Here is an 18,791-nt window from a genome sequence, read left to right on the forward strand (position 1 = left end):
ATGGCTGGTCGTCTCGCATACAGACCACCTTCGTGGAGCCTTCTGCGCACAGTTGACGTTGACACCAACCTTCCGGTGGCTGCAGCAAGAGAGGATCTAAGATGTGTCGGAGTAGCGGTTCTATTCCTGCGTGCACTTAATGTCAAATATCGGTCATCGGCACTGGTCGTAACAGTTGGCCGTCCTTGACTGAACCTCCTAGATGCCGAATCTGTGGTTTGAAATTGCCTCCAAAGTCTATGAACCACAGATGGACTCACATTTAGCCATCTGGCCACTTCTGATTGACTCTGCCCTGCCTCTAGTCTCCCGATGGCTCTCCATCGTAGTTCTTCAGGCAAATGATGCCTAGAGGTCATTATTACGAATTGGCTATCTCAGATTTTCAATGTCGCAATCACAGTAAAATTTGTGTGCTTTCTCTCAAACTTGGACTTTTATGCTCCAGGCAGATGACGTAAGCCGAGTGCAGCGCCACTAATTTGCATATTGCAATTTTACTCAGCTACTCTTAGTGGACAACATATGCAAATTTTGCACGGTTTGGCTTACTTTTGAAAGAGTTATCGCTATTTTTGTGATTTTTCCTTAATTTATGATAACCAGTGTATATATTTCAGACATGCATGCTTAAAAAAACCGACATATTTTACCCATTTTTATTGGGTATTTTTTTTGCCATATATTTTAATAAAAATGAGGTCCATACAAACCCCGTGGTCTAAAAAGTAATCCTACCAAATTTAAATGTCTGAAATATATTGGATGTTCGTATTTTGCTGCAATTTGAGAATACAAACATCCAATTAGTGTGATAAATAAAAAATATCGATTGCTATAATAATTTTTGATCTGATATTCGATTTTTTTTCATACAGAGATGATATTTTATTGGTTTGAGGGTCTAATTCTAATAAATTACTAAATTAGTTATTTTAAGTCACGAAATCAGATATGAAAATTGTCTTTCTCTGACTAAAAACATATTTTTTTTTAAGCATTCTAGCTTATCTCATCATTTTTTTTAATCTTTTGGCACAAATGACATTTTTTTTTCTACAAATAAAGCTCGTTTTGATAAAGGTAATTAAATTTTTAGAAATGATTTCGTATAAATATTTATTATTTAATTCATTAAATGCCGAAAAAGTTTTGAAGTGTAAGATATACACATTTTTGCACCATTTTAATCTACGCAGTTTTAAAGGAAAAACTCCAAAATTGAGAACTTTAAAACAATTGTTCTGATAGCTCATGCAAAACAAAAATGTAACTCCAGAAAAGCCAGTGTAGAGATTTTGATCATTTTTTTGATGATATTTTTGGAGATACATGTGATTTTTAAAGCTCGCATTTTTTTTAACTTTTCCTAAATTGTTTCTAAGTATACTATATCAAAATTCCATGCCTTTCTACTGATTAATAAAATAAATAATTATGGAAATAACCAAAACAGCTAAAAAGGGGTCTTTTTGATCCCTATCACGAAAAACTTTATTTTAGAAGTTTTATATCTGTTTTTAATTTTGTAGAACTGCAAATATTATGAATATGAATTGTAGAACAGAAATAGAAGTTAGGGATAACAGTGTTAAAAATATCAAGCGCAGCAGTTTTGTAAAAAAATTATATTGTATCTTACACTCAATTAGATTATTAAGCTACTTTGGTCTTATTGAATTATAATTTCGTTTTTACGCCGAATAGAAACTATGTACATGTTGATCATAAGTAGTTTAAGTTGTTACAATCCAGGAAAAGATAGTATTGTTCGGAAACAGTTATTGTCATGTAAATAATTTATTACAAAATAAATGAAAATTTATTTTGTAATAAATTATTTACATGACAATAACTGTTACATGACCATGACAATAACATAGCAATAATTGTTCACATGACAATAAATGTCACAAAATAAATGAAAATGTATTTTGTGACGTTGAAGCCACATAACTTTGATTTCAACTGATATAAAGTCCAAAAAATAGTTTTTTTTTCTAGAATGGCTATTTTCATTTGTGTAAGTTGAAAACCGGGCAAATAAACTAAAATCGATAAGAGTATTGTGCTCAAATTATGAAACTCCTATCACTTTTTTGCCTTAATAAAACTTGATGATGATTTTTTTTTGTAAAACCTACTTCACAGTGATACTAAGTTTTATTAAAAGAAAATGTCCTCCTAATTCCATTTTCACTTCTTTGTCATGATATGCATCGTTTGCTCTGCAAAATTAAAACTGAATGCTTACTATGTAAGTGCAAAATGAAATAAAAATACACTATAATAATAGTATTTTATTATAGTATTCACGCGAACGTATTTACAAACGATAGCGCAGATTTGAAGCCAAGCACTGTCACTTATTACAATAGTACGAAATGTGACGTAGGCTTAGCAAACTAGATGCTAAGGAATTATTCTACAAGAGGTAAAAATTGCAGATGTCTTGCATTTCTTTTCACTGTTTGTTATATTGCTGTCCTCAATGCTTGAATCTTTTATCACCCCACTTACTCATTGCGAATTCATTCTCGTGTTTGTTGAAGAGCTGCAAAATTAAGGAGTCCGAACTTATGACCTTTTTCTTGCCTGAACAACAGAGACCACATTTTCCCGATTGTGGCTATCCCCAACTCTTATTTTGTCCATATTTAGAATCTAAACCTGACATTTAAACTTTATATTTAATCAGAGAAAATTTACATTTTAGTATTTGATTCTGTAACTTTTATTATCGTCTATAAAAATAAATAATTAGTTTACTTTTTAAATCAAAACTTTGAATCAGTAGGATTTCATGTCAATACGTGAAAATCGAGTCAATATTTATTAAGGTGAATTCTGTTTTTTATTTTGTTCTCCGGACATATTTTTAGATATATATGTTTTTTTATTTCCTTGTAGAAAGTCCATAAAGAAATATTCAGCACATTCATAAAATATTTGGATGTTGAAAACTGTTTGCATAAAGGTATTGCATTTGCCTGAGTCAATAAAAGTATTTCTGTCAAGTTTAAGGTATATTTATCTTGGCATCGGTAAAAATTTACAACCAATATTCAAAAGAAAGTTTGAAATCATTGTTAAGATAACTTGCAAGCAGTTGTTTAGCAAAATACACTGTGCCAATATTCTATCTGCAAAGAAAACTTGCACTCGAATAGTTCTGACATTTCAATTCTTTTGCTTTTATATTTTAGAAAATAGTAATTATTAAAAAAAAACTGTCTTACGTTCCAGTGAAGTTGAGTTGAAAATATATACTTCTTTTTATTTCCCAAACTATTTGATACGGAAAGCATTCCGAACCAAAGCAGATAATTATTAATCACCCTCAGAAAAGGAAAATGATTCGAAATGAATCACGGGACTCGTAATGACTCATTCAGAACCCCTCTTTTACCTATCATTTACAAAGACGAGAACCCTGTTTTCATTTTCGGGTTTCGTATTCTGCTTTTAAAGAAAGCCGAAACAACAGTTTCAGCTTTTCCCTTTCAGGACTTTTCCTTTTTTTTTACTCATTTCTCCTACTTTTTCCGTTTTCCTTCTTTTTGGGAAACTTTTCCCATTCATGTGCGTTAGTGCTGTTGGAAGGAGTAGGGTGGAGGGGTAGTCGTGAGTTGGAGGGGTGCAGGGGTTTTCGTAAGCTCTTAGTTTTGGGGGAGGGGGCTGGAAATTGATTGAAGAGAATGAAGATGAGACAGAGCGACCGCTCACAAATTGAGATAAAAGAGTTCTGGAATTGCGAATTTGTTTCGTATTGATTTTTAGTAGTGTTAGGGGGGTCCAAAGAGTTCCCAAGCTTCCCGAAAAGGGATTCCAGGGAGAAAAAGGATTAGAAACATAGCTGAATGTGATCCGTAATTAGGGCAGGAATATGAAAGGGATTATCATCTCTATTCCTAATGCCTTAGTTTGAGAAAATTCGAACTGTTAATTTATTTTCGCAAAATTTTAATGTCTGAAAATATGTTTGACTTATAACGAGAAATAAATAAAAACTTGTTATTTTCTACTTTTGAAACTTAATACTTTTTGTGAAAACTAATCTCATAGCTCAAAGCAGCTCATTTTGTTTTGGAAACAATAATTATTTTAATGTATTTGATGCTGTCAGTTAAAATTTTATCTCACTAAGATAAGGAATAAATAATGATATGCTTATAGAAAATATTTTGTATCAGTTTTGTTCACATAAAATTTAATTTTTGTAAGCTTTCGTAGTTTTTATCATTGTGTATGCCTTTGCGGAATATCCTAAAAGATTATAGGAACTTTAATTTGCTATTTTTATAAAATTAGGAGGCCTTTCCTCTGTTTGCTACTCCCTTATGATTGCTTGACCAGAGGACAGTGTCTGTACCCCTCGGAAATGATTCCCCCCTCTTTTGCATGCTTGTTAATTCTTCAATAGCTGTTGTTATAGATCTATATTTTCGAAAGACGAGTAGATCTTTATTTAATTTATTGTTAACTTTGAAATGATAAATTAGTTGTTTGGTTAGTAGCTTATACAGGACTTTGCCCCACACCGGAAGTAAGGATATTGGTCGATAACTTTCTGGTTTTTGAGGCTCTTTGCCTGATTTCGGAATTAGAACTAAGGCAGCGGTTTTTCTGCCTATGGGAAAATGCTACGGCTCATAACATTTATTTAGAGTATCTGTAAACCATTTTAAAATCTATTTTAAACATTACTTTGATTGCTTCTGGAGACTGTCCATCGAGAACGATAAATGAAATTTTCAGCTACAATGTATAAATAGTCTTACCTTAAATGAAAAAGTGGGGGGAATCGATTAAAAAAATACTTAAAATTGCACTAACTTTTGAAGAAAACTAGAGTTCAGTTATGAAAATGGTTCTTTCAGCACCTCGAATCGCAACTCCTTTTTCTCATTTCTGTGGTTTTCAGAACAGCCCGCGTGGTATTTTTTACTACAAGCTTACTTAACAGTTAATAATTCTTAAAATAATTAGCATTTTTGATATTTTATCTTACACAGTGTACATTTTTCTACATGTTTTCTTGATTTTAATTTTCTAAATTTTGTTGTTTTTGCGCCCAAAAACATAGCGTAAATTTAAACACATAAAACAGTGGTGGAGGCTCTTCCCATTTTTTTTTTTCAATTTGGCGAGAAAATTTAACTTTTTATCAGGATTAAAAAATATTATTTTTCCGTAAAATGTTTTCTACAGTAGTTAAAACAACACTAGTACGATTTTGCTCTTTAATATATCGCTAGTCAATGGCCCGCTATTTATTGAACATCTTAATGAAATATTTAAAAAAAAATCGTTGAAATATTAACGGTTTTTAGATTTGTAATTTACTTTTAGCGCAACTAAGCCGATTGATCTATTATGATTCTGCCTTGCCACAAATTAAGTTACAAATTTTTCATTTTTCAATCCTTATTATACTTTTGCAAGGCAATTTTATATGAAATCAACTATATTAGAAAGAAAATCAACGCATTTCTTTTAATTTTCACTATTAAATGACATTACGTTTTGTTGAAGTGACTTTTGCGCCCTTGAGATTCGCAGTTCAGACTTTTCTGTCTAAAAATTGAAAAATATAGTATATAATTTGAGGAGTGTTTACGTTATTAAAATTTGTCATTTTTAGAGTGTCTACCACTACAATTATTCAATTCCATTCACTACACATGATAATTCGATTCTATGTTAAAGTAACTTTTCATCGATGAAGGGTGACATTATCGATAACACTCGCTCCTTATTAATGACCCGGGCGTGATATGACCACGCCTACTTTGACAGTAACGCCCACTTCAATTTGTACACAGATCGTCCAGTTTTGAAAAAAATGAAAACAGGAAAGAATTGACTAGTGGTATCCGTTCATCAAATTCAATCCCTAAAATTCTGGTGGTAGAGTTCTGTAGCGTGTCTACCACTACAAAAATTCAACTCCAATTCACTAGACATGTTAACTCGATTCTATATTAAGGTTCCTTTTCATAGATGAAGGCTAACACTGTTGATAACAATTGATAAACCGGCCATGATATGACCACGCCTACTTTGACAGTAACGCCCACTTCGATTTGAACACGCCTACTTTTTCTTGGCAGTCCAAGAGTGACACGTCTTTAAAAGTTTTAAAAAATTTAAGGATATTAAATTTATAAAAATTTAAGGACATATATTTAAGGATAAATGTTTAAGGATATATGTTTAAGGATATATGCGGAAATATATCTTTACACATATATCCTTAAACAGATAAAAATTTAAGGATATATGTGATTTGATTAGTATTTACGATATTTAAAACTTGTGGTTTAAATTTATTTTGCAGTTCGAGAGTGATGCTTTTTAAGATTCAAAAGCTAAAAAAAGAAAAAAGAGAGAGATAAACATCCAGTTTTTGATTAGTATTGTGGAGCAGTAATTATTTTACAGTCCTTGGAGGGGAAACATTCTTAAAAGACTCTGCATTATGACATCACGTCAATTTTTTGGTAACAAAATAAAATAACTTAACTCAACACTTTCATAAAATATACAAAATATTAAATTAAATAAATATATTAAAACCCAAAAAAGAAAATTTTAATGATGCTGTTTTTTAGTTTAAAATTTAAAATGATTCGAAATATATATTGAACTTTAAGCATTTACTTAATTAAAAATAAAACGAAATAAATTTGAAACTTATAACATATTTTACATTTTTTTCTTACAAAAATTAATTTTCTGTTAAATGCAGATAGAAAAAGAAAATCTGGAATTTTTGTAAGTGTTGCAAATATATATAAAATATGATTTGAAACTAAATGCTGTTATAAATCTTTCAACCATTCCTACAAATTTATTTATATGTTCCACAAAACGAATACAAATTCTTTTTCAGCGCTATTCGCTAAACAATGTACGATCTTACCAATTTTTCTTACCAAGGGAAAAAACATACCATACAGATTTACCATTTTTTCTTTCTACCATTTGGACACAATCATCTTGCTCTTTACCCCTTCAATTTTTGAAAGGAAATCTCGCATTATGTCGAATCAATGTCGTTAGGCAACTCAGGAGAATCATTTTGATATCATTAAATTGTTCTATACTACACGTTAAATTGTATTATGGAGTTCTGTACAGATAAAAAATAAAAGAAAAATAGATTTGCCGATTCATGACTTCCATTTGTAACGGGATACTGAGAGCTCGATTTTGGTTTGATATTCGTCACCAGATGCCGCGGCGTATGCTTTTATTCCTAAAATCTATTTTTGCAGACGAGAATGAACGGTAAGCGGGAGAAAGAAATTCTTTCCTTTCACAAATTGCTTTGCCATTTTTTTTTCTTCTTTTTTGGTTATCACTTTAGGGTTTTTTTTTTCTATCGATATATATTTATTTACCATCATTCTGCTAGAAAAAAGAAGCCACAGTCATACTAGAGATTTTTCTGTTCGAATTTTCCTCTGAACATTTGTCAGCTTAGCTTCCGAGTCTAAATTAATGGTATACGAATGGACTGAAATTCTTTTACCAATTCATCGCTTTCAATAGGACCAACAATGAATTATAAATGATGCTTTTAAGCTACGCTTTGAAACATTTGAGGAATTAAAATGGTATTTTTTATTGCATTCTTCGTAACCGAAATGTAATTTTTTGAAATTCAAAATTTATAATGACATTTTACATAATATTAATTTTTGCCAAATAAATTCTAAATAAACATATTTTAACACATTAATTACGTTTTTGCAAACTATTGGTTTATAATTTATTTTTCATTTTTTTCTCTATCGTTTAAATTTTCCTTTATCGATATATGTATTTATTTACATACCATTATTCTTCTTTTTTATTTTAATCTTCATCTGAACATGAATTATCTTTGCTTCCGAGTCTAAATTATGATATTCGATTGAACTTAAATACTTTTGCCAATTCAACGCTAGCAGTAAGGCCAAAGATGAATTATAAATAATGTTTCAAAACTATGCTTTAAAACATTTGAAACAATTTAGAAATTGAAATGAATTTATTATAGTATTTTTTATACGAAAATTAATTTCTTGAAATACAATATTTATGTTAATGACAATGCGTAAACATTTTTAAAATAAACACTTTATCTCTATTAAATCGTCTGCTTCAATAGTTTTCTAATTTTTATAGACTTCCTTTGGAAAAAAATTAACAGAGTGTAATGTTTTAGAAAAGTTTTTATTTTCTCATTGTACTATGTTGCTATTTCACTATACTTAAAAGCGTTTAAAATCCATATTTTCTCTTTTATTATTAAGAAAAAATTGAGATACCGATTAAAGAAGCTGCAATTAAAAAAGGACAAAATAGCTGATGGAAATAAAACATGGGCTTATAAATAAATTTTTTTGGGCCCGGCTTTCTCCAATATCTCTCACAACGATGTCCAGAGTTCAGCGCTTTTAACGAAATAGTAGATAAACTTGCACACTTGACATTCGATGCACTACAAGGAGGTGAACCCACATCACATCCCCTACAACTACATGGTCACTCTAAAAAATTTCTATTCCATATACTGTAATAAATTCCTGATCAAATTACGGTACGGCAAAAATACCGGCACCCGTAAAATTTTATGAAACAAAAATTCCGATTCACCGTAATTTTTACTGTTATATATCATTGATTTACTATAATAAAATAAATATTACTGTAAACATTACGGAATAAAATTGTAATAAAAATTGATTTTACGATTAAATGAATTTTGCAGATGATGCACTCAGGGTGCTTGTAGTTTTTACCGTAATTTGTTCCAAAATTTTTTACAGTATAATATAAATAAATATAAGCTTCATTACAAAGTTAGATTATATTAACTAAAACATGATTTCAGGGTAAATTATCATCTATAAATACAAACTAGAAAAATCTTATGTGCAACGAAAATTTAATAAGTAAAGTGAATAAATTGCTAAAATTTTGCCAAATTTAATTGGATTTTTTAAAAAAATCGACAGTAGAAGGCAAAAGTTATTTTAGCTCGTAAGCATGAAACATCTTTGTTGAGAAAACGCCCTTTAATATTCCTGAAAACTATTAACACTTAACTATTAACCCTTAATAATAAATTTCGGAAGATTATTGCTATTATTTACATACACTGAAAAACCTCCAAACATTTTACATTTTCTTTTTATAATTCATATAAATTTTAAAATATACATTTTAAATAACACACTGTACTATGTGAAAACTTAATTAGTGTTAATTCATGCATTTTATAAATTCGGTGTGATATTTTATTTTTATTTATAAATGATTTCTCTATCTATACTTTTCTTCAAAGTTAAAAAAATCTTTTAATATGTTCTAATATAAACTTTTATACACCTGCTAATTATAACATGTAAAAAAATGACAAATATTTTCTTAAATAATTATTGAAAAATTTAAGAGTGCTTAATTATAATAATATTTTGTACTCAAGTCAAAATTCAATTTTCCTTAGAGAGGAAATTGATATATTCACATGAGAAGCTACTCACTTGAATCATCAATTTTTTTCGAAAATTTACTTTTTTTTTAAGTAAAAATATTTCATGATTTTAAAAATTATTTCTTTCAGTAAAGCAATATACTTACAAATTAGAGTAATAATTAGCTTTGATGCTTGTGACTTTCATAAAGGAAAATAAAATTAATTAGCTTTTTTTTAGTAAAAACCACTCGTCATCAGTTTTCAAGAAAATAAAGAAGAATTTTCTTTTTCAAAAGAAACTTTCGCTTTGAATTACAAAGATACGTCTTTTTATTCAAGAATTTTCCTTTTAGAAAATTCTTTTATTTCTTAAATTAAATGAAAACAAGCATAAAATAAGGATGCAGAGTTATTCAATCCTTATTTTTTTAATAAAAATATTCATGACTCATAGCAGTTTGAGTTGCAAAACATTTTTTTAATTTTGTCTAAGCTTTCTTATATTCATGAATTTAAATTTATTATATACTTTATATATCTATACATATCCCTTTAAATATTTTATTTTCAATAGCTTAATATAATTTAAATTATTAATCAGGCATAAAATGTTCTACATCAAGTCAACCCACGTAATTTATTCGTCTTAAATTCCACAACTTGAAAAAATAATTGGATTTTTATTCAAACTATAAAAACTGGATTTTATATTATTAGTTTTTTTAATCCATTGAAATGACATATTTTTTTAATAAACAATTCATTTACTTAATTTGCAAAATTAAAAAAAATAATAATTAAACTCCATAAAAAATAATTAAATTCTAATATTTCAAAAACTCTATTCACATTAATTTAAGTGAAAATAAAAAAATACTTCGTAATTTACTAAAGGTTTTGAAATTCGTATACTTAAATTTAATAAATTCTTATAAGGTATTGTAATTTTAATTACTAAGCTTATTAATATTTTTTTTTTAATGGCGGTCCATTGGCCACAGAAAGTGCCAGAGCTGCTAACTCTCTTTTCGTTACCCAGTGGGCACCTGTGGTAACGAAGCCCAGTGGGCTACTACTGCCCTGTGGGCCAGTGGGCTACCACAACCAGTTTATAGGGCGGGTCACATTCACGCACAAAGGTTGTTGTTGTTGCTGTTGTAGTTCATTAACGTCGCACTAGAGCTGCACAATGGGCTATTGGCGACGGTCTGGGAAACATCCCTGAGGATGATCCGAAGACATGCCATCACAATTTTGATCTTCTGCAGAGGGGATGACACCTCTGCTTCGGTAGCCCGACGACCTGCACGCGAAGTCGAGCACTTTACGGTAGAACAGTTTAACGAGGACCAATACCGCACACCCTCGATCCCTACGCAGACTGATCCAAGTGGACACCCACCCGCACACTGACCGCAGTCAGTGATGCTTGACTTCGGTGATCTGCTGGGAACCGTGTCTTAACGATCAGTCCACTGCAGGACTTCACGCACAAAGGAGAAAGGACATTGAACACAGATAGAGAGAAAGAAACATCCATGCTTGCCCGGGATTCGAACCCAAAACCTTTTTGATGCAAGGACAGTTCCCTGCACCCTACACAGGCCGGTCGGCAGATTATTATTAACATTAATTTTATGTCATATCAAGTTATATATCAAGTCAATCCATGTCATTTTTTCCTTTCCAAAATAAAAAAAAAACAATAAAAAATAAATAAATAGAAAATGAAAATAAAAAATAAATAAATAAAAATGAAAATAAAAAATAAATAAATAAAAAATGAAAATAAAAAATAAATAAATAAAAATCATTGAATATTTAAAAAAATTCAACTTGAAATTGCATTTATATTTTTAATAAAACTATCTTCATTTGATATTTTATTTCTAACTTAGCTATTGATTTGTTAAATGATGAAAAAGATTACTTGCTTAGCCTAATATATAATATGAAACATTGAAAAAATCAAGAGATTTAAGCATTATTGATTAATTATTATCAACATAACTGTACGTTAATTCGGATGTTGTTGATTAGAACTTTATTGGTTTTAGATCTAGTTTGCTTTTAAGTTACACAAATTTGAACATTTCTGGTCCATGGGTTTCTGGTAATGGGTAATACAACATTTGGTATTGTAATTTGAATTCCAACCTCTACACCAAGTTATGTTACTTACAGTAAAAGTTATGCAATAAGTTATTAGATGGTATTTCATAACCAATTTGAAATATTTGCAATAAAGATTTGGAAAAGATGAAAATGTATTTCATTTTTTCCATGTGAAATAGAGAAAATTGATACTAGTCTTTAAGTATCAATTTTCTCTATTGAAAAATTAAAGCAAAAAGAAAAGTTTTAAGATTATATTCAAATTAAAAATTTTAAAATCATATTTACAAAAAAACTAGGACCATTTTGAATTTGGATTACTTGAATTCTAAATAATTTTCTCTTTGTGATCAGTTTTCGTGTTTTTTTCCCCCACTTGAAAACAATGCAACTCTAAACTTAAAGATAACTACATGATATTTTTACGGAATTCTTAAGATGTTATCAGATTATAAATCATAACTAATTTCTAAAAAAAAAAAAAAAAAAAAAATATTTAAATTTAATTTTTGAAATTTTCTCAGTTTACTGTTGTCATCAGAAATTGAATGAACATAACAGATTGCTGAATGCTCATAAAAATACATAAACATTAAGAAAAACTAAAACAAATTTGCTAACAATGAAGAAGAATATATTCAGCTATATCAAAAATAAGAAACATTAACTCGGTAAAATTTTCGCATTTTAATGTCTTGAAAAAATATTTCCCATGGAAGGTTTAGGAACATTTTGCATGCTTTGTTTATTGTACAACAATGCACACAAAAGTATGTGTATAGTATATGTTATGTATGGTATATTTTGTGTGTGGTATATTTTGTGCATGATATATTTTGTGAATGGTGTGTTTTGTGTATATGGTTCATGAATTCATGAATAAAAATTTTAAAACTGTGTCTCAGAAACCCTAAAAAACAGTATATTTTTTAAAAAAATTTCGAAAATTTGGCTTTTTAACAAAAATATTTCAAAATATTTCGAAAAAAAAATTATAAAAAAAAGTTTTTATTGAAGTTTTTCTTTTAAAATCTCTTAATACCAACTCGTTTTTACTTCTTTTATCTCAGGTATTATCTAGATTATTAACCGCTACTCACGCACCGTAGAAAAATATTCTCTAACTAGCTGCGATACAAATTATAGTCGAATTTGAAAAATCCATGTATTCAAAATTGAAACAGCATATATATTGTACTGTCCTTTGTCCTTTTTGAGCGAAATGTATATTCTTAAAATTGATGTGGAGAAAGTAAAATGTGTAAGACATAATTGTTGGCTACCGGCATGATTCGAACCAAGAACCTCTGAGTTCGTTTTAGAACGCCATAACGGCCGTAGTAACGCACGATAGTCCAGAGCAAATTAGGAAGCTTTATATAGTGGCCTCGGCAGTGACAAATTATGACTTATTAATTTCCAAGTTAACTGGTGCAAAAGGTTGCAATTTGGAATTTGGAAAATATGGTCCAATAGTTTAGCCGAAAGATAGGTAATTTTAATTTCACTTTTTGCTCATTTCGCTATATCTTAAAAGATTTAAGCGAATGGAATATATATCCTGAAGCACATAAAGCTTCCTAACTCTTCCTTTACCAGGCATGTAAAACTACCGTAATCCGACTACGAAATCAAAGGTTCTTGGTTCCAATCCTGCCGGCAGGCAACGAACAGCTCTCCCACGCATTTTCCCTCTACATGCATTTTACTCAAAAATGAATATATACTGTTTCGAATTTGACTATATTATTTGATGGTTTAATTCGATTCTAAAAATTGTGTCAAAAAACCCTTTTTGACTATTGTCAAAAAAACAAAATTTTAGTATAAGAATAATTATCAGTTATTATAAATAGGAAGTATTTATAAATGAACATGCAAATAAAATAACAAGTGATCGATCAATTATATTCTTGAGTTATTTTGATATTAAACTCTTTTTGTTTTGACAATTAAAAAAAAGAACTAGAGTTTTGAAGTCTTCTATACTCCGAGTTAATTTTTCAGTTTTCTATAAATACGACCGAAATTCAAAGCTAGTCTTTCGATTGATGCTGAGCTGCAAATTTTAGAAAGTAGACGTGCTAAAGCTGTTATAAAATAATAAAAGAACATGTAATTAGGAAATTTATTCTAATAATTATACTAATATTATTAGTAATTTAATAAAATCCTTGAAAAATTATGTAAGTGAATGATGAAAATCCCTAAAATGATTGAAAAAACTATTAACTCACTTAAGCACTTACATTTTTTTTTATAAATTATAATTGCTTTACTAATCAGTGAAATAATTATACATTAATATAATTAACATTAGCTCACTAATATTGGAAATATTCATGTACATGTAAGCAGGAGTTAAGAAAATTCTCAGAGCTTAATATTCCCTATGAACAAAATTTTTTTTAATGAAAATTTGAGCAAATATTTTAGCTTTTCTTTCAGTACAAAATTATTTTTGGAAAATAAAGTTCTTTTTTTATATAAGAAAAGAATTTAAAAAACTTACTTGTACAAGAAAGAAATTCATTTGAATTTACTCAATTCTTGAATAAACAAGCATATGTGTCCTAAAATAACAGAAATCAAAATATATTGAAATAGCAATAATTTAATAATTTAAATTCAAATTCCTACTTATTAAACTATTCAAACTAATAAATACAAACATTGACGTATGTTTTTATAACAAGAAAAATTTATGCAAAGTGGCACATTTTTTAACAAAATATTTTGTAGGAATTTGTTTAGACCAAAAATTTTCCCTGACTTTTCTTTAAGGCCTTGTTCACACAGTCAGACATATTCTGCTCCCCTGAACATAATTAGTAACAACAATTAAGAAAATTATATGTTGAGATCAGACAATTATTGGTAAACACTTTAAGTTTACTTAATCTAAGAAATCTGCTTAATTTGTTAGATAAAAGAATTAAAATGAATATTTAGATTGATAACAATTCACAACTCTTACCTGTAATCTAAACCATATAGTTATAATATGGGTCTTAAAGTACTAAGATTACCATTAGAAAAACCAATTAATAGTTTCAATAATTTTGGCAACAATTTTTGTACGTGATACATAATATAAATAATAATTATAGAAGTATATAGTGCAAGTATTGTGCATGATTTAGAAAATATCTCCTAAGTCAAAAAAAAATTACTTGCCCTGGGTTTTTGACAGTTCTTGACTCTTTTCGACAGGTTTTAGAGGCGTCATGTCAAAAATAAGTTTTTGACGTCAAAAACCCAACTCTGTTTGGAGCTATTTTGAAACAGTTTTGCTCAATTTTGAAGAAAAAAAATTTACATTGTGTATGATATATATAAAATGTTTAATTTTCTAATATCAATGAGTAGTTCCTTATCTCTGTAATAACTGCTAAATTATAAATTCATTTATAACATTTTCTTAAATTAATGAATGAAATTACAAATCCATAAAAAAAAGTATTCTTAGTATAAGTTTCTCTCAGTTTCCTAATTTCATTTATGTTTAATTTGGAAGTGATTTTCTCTTCCGAAATATGTATATGCAACATTTTTAAATAATATAAATGTGAAGTTCAGTACTTAAGCATAGAGTTTCATTACTTATTTAAAAAACGCATTTTTATTTTCTTCAGTTTTCTATATAAAAGTAAAATTTTCTTCGGAATATTCATATTTTTATTTGATATCGCAAAACTAGTTCGATAGAGATGAAATATTTATTTGTAGACATTTTTATCATTTTTAATATGATTTTATTCATTCATGCCAGGAGATTTCTTAATATAATATTTTTGCAGCCTAACCTAATAAGTTTTTTAAATGGGGTTTTAAGTTTTTTTTAAACTATCCAGATATTTATTTGTATTGTTTCTTAATGTTATATAATTAGGTGAACTATTTATGCTTTTTAAATGTTTTTACATTTGTACTTAATAATTTATTTAAATTTCGCAAGAATTTATAAAATTAGTCATAAAACTTAAAAGCTCTAATTAATTCATACTAAATAACCAATATTTCTTTTATATTACTTTTGATTTTGAATTCTGTAACCCAGTTCAATCTTACATAATATTGTTTATTAATTTTTAATAACAGTTTATCGAATAGTTATTATTTCGCGCTTGATTGATTATGTTTTAGCCTATAATTCATAAAAATACATACTAGATTCAGTAATTCGGGTGTTTTTATAATTTTTTCAATGCATTTTGTTATTCTTAACCATCAAAAAATGAAACATCACATAAATGTATTTAAAAAATTTATTTAATTTGTGCAATAAGTAAGAATCTGTCTCACTCAATATAAGCGTTAATTCTTTCATACTTTTTTATGTCTATGACGCAAGTTCAATAATAATTTAGCGCTATATTTTAGTTTCAATGACACTTCATAATAAACGCTAGAGAGATATATTTATCAACAAAAATCGAATATTTTGGCTATTTCAAACATTCATTTTTTTCCCTTCTATTTTTATATATTTTACAAATTTACGTCAAGTTATAAGACTAAAGACAGCTATGTCTTCAAATACTGAAATTTATACTGAGATACTCACTACTAGAGAAGAAGATTATTTTACGCAACTAACTGACCGACCTGTTTCCCCAACTGGTTGTTTGTAAACAATATGGAATGTTAATATTGCTGGTTAAGGTCGAGATAAGCTTCTCAACTTAAGTAAGAATGTTAAATAAGGGGGAGTTATTTAAATACATCGTGGTATCAAATGTCGAATTTGTTATAATATAATCCTTTCTTTACATCTTTTATTTTACCTAGATTTATTATTTGCTTACACATTTCATTGCAACCGTCACAATTTTTGTTTTGTGTATCTGCCTAATTTATTGCATAATTAGTTTTCTACATGGCTTCATGCCTGTGTTTTGTGTTAGGTAAAAAACTAAATAAAATCTTTCTTTAGGAAAGAATAATGAATGTGTTACTTAAAATAGTTCATAGTTGACGGACTAGGTTTTCTAAAAATAGAATTTAAAAAAAACACAGTTGATGACATGCTGACATAAAACAATTCCACGTTTCAACTGCCAGTCAGAAACAATATCCAAGATGACATCACTTGCAGGCATTCAATTGCGTAGATAGGGGTATTCTGTTAATTATTTATTTCAAATGTAATTTAAGTAGCATCGAAATGCATAAAAATTAAATCATAATGTATATAAGTTGTATGAAATAAATAGAAATTAAAGGTTTCACAAGATGTATACGTTACATATTTTTCGAACATGATTTATAAGAAGTTCCAGCTGAGATACAAATCTAGACTAACATACAGAAGCATTTAATGAGCGAACGAAATGAATGTTTCCCTCCGCAATCTGAGTGGAACCGCAGATAAAATAGGATTGGTGGGCGTAGCGAGCAGGGTTGGAGCCTCCCAGTCATTAATAATATATAAGGAGCACATTTTTTTATATAATATGAACTAAAGGTTTTTATAACCTTTCACGATATTATGAATGATATAAATTATACAATACAGTAATGAACGTTTTTAATTCGTTTTAATTGTAAACGTTTTTAATTGTAAAAAATTACTGCAAATTTATCTCGACCGTAAACTCAATTTATTTATACTGTAAACTCAAAATTTGATGAACATATATGGATAAAAGAAGAAATCGAAAATGTAGACATGAAGAACCACTTTCTTATTGCCAGGATTCAAACCCGGGAAACAATTAATTCAGCTCACTAACTCCTGAATCTATTTGTCTTATTAAGTAAAAGGTTCAAAAATGTTTTCCTAAGTAAAATTTCATGAAATATGTTAGATAACGTGAAGTGAAGTCATAGTGGATGAAAAGAAAGCAACTATGACTTTTTAGTGGCATTAATCTCGACTACTTTTCCTATGTAATTTGCTGCTAGTGTTAAACAGAGCTGTAGATACTGTGTTTTACAATAACACTTAACTCAAACGTTTCCTGCAATTTTTACAGTGTAAAGTGCGCAAAAAAAACGGAACATACTGAATAACTTTTGATCTAATGATCGGATTTTCACGATCTAGTTCTCAATGTTAAAGGTTCGAGGGGGTGACCTCAAATATGGTAATTAATTAGTTCAGATTAAATTATAAATTACGAAATCAATACTTATGTGCTTTCTCTGAATAAACATAGCTTTCTTTTCGATGGATTTGAATTTCTGACCCTCAAAATTTAGGAAGTAGCAGCAATTTTATGAAATATGGTCCCGATAATTTGGTCAAGAGAGCAATTCAAAGTTTGGATCTCTTGATGTTAATTTACTTTTTGCGTATTTTAAAATATCTTGAAAATTTTTCGAGTGAATTAAAACATTTTTGTGCATAATTATAAAATTCTTTTTTTTTTCAAAAGTAATTCCATAAAAAATTACTTTTAGTAAATATTTATTATTTTCGATTATTTTATTTAATAATAGTTTAAAAATATCTGAATTTCGACTTATAAATTTTTTAAAATCATTTTAAAGAGTGTAATTTTGAATGGCAATTTTCGCTGATAATTTTACACTATCAACGAAATTGGTCGAGTTTTTCCTGGGTAATCAAATTTTAAATATAAGATATTTTTTTACAATGAAAACACAAAAAGTAAAATTAGTATTAAGGGGTCCAAACTTTAGACTGCTTTCCTGACAAAACTATTGAGAAAATATTTCCCAGATTTAATCTACCCACTATGTTTTAAAGGTCAGAACTTCATCGAAACATTAAGATCGAGTCCTAGAACGTGAAATTCCGACCATTAAATCAAAAAATCAGGATGATCCATTATTTTTTTCTTTGCTCACTTTGCAAACAGTTATTCAAAATCATTAAATGCTGAATAAGCGAATTTTTTATGCAAATTTAAAAATGGTACTAAATTTATTTTCGAATTGAATTATTTTTTGATGACTGCAAAGTTAAGCATGTTACAAACTAAAACACATAATTTTTGTCTATTAGCTGCAATGATAGTTTATCTCACATAACCGTTTTTAAACATCGGGTCTTATTATTTTAATATTATCTTGCAAACATCGAGATAAGTCAAAACAAAAATAATCAGAAAATTGGGGAGTAGAGATTAAAAACTCTGCATTTTGGAAGTAAATCTGAATCGATCTGCTTTCCGATGGCAAGCAATGCAAATTTAAAGGAGCGAAGTAAGTGTCTCCCCCAATTTATTTGATCAAATTA

The 18,791-nt window shown here is 28.5% G+C and overlaps 1 long non-coding RNA gene across 1 annotated transcript in view; it reads right to left on the reverse strand.

The window, feature by feature from the left end:
• The window catches only part of LOC139425316 (uncharacterized), a 49,526-nt gene extending 41,882 nt beyond the window's left edge, over positions 1-7,644 (reverse strand). Inside the window, exon 1 of the long non-coding RNA XR_011636509.2 lies at positions 6,956-7,644. This is a non-coding gene — a long non-coding RNA (uncharacterized LOC139425316). The remainder of the gene's footprint in view (positions 1-6,955) is intronic.
• Between the last annotated feature and the right edge of the window lie 11,147 nt (positions 7,645-18,791).

Source organism: Parasteatoda tepidariorum, chromosome 6 (genome assembly GCF_982258835.1).
Source record: "Parasteatoda tepidariorum strain Cologne lab strain chromosome 6, Ptep-v5.0, whole genome shotgun sequence".
Classification (NCBI taxonomy): domain Eukaryota; kingdom Metazoa; phylum Arthropoda; class Arachnida; order Araneae; family Theridiidae; genus Parasteatoda; species Parasteatoda tepidariorum.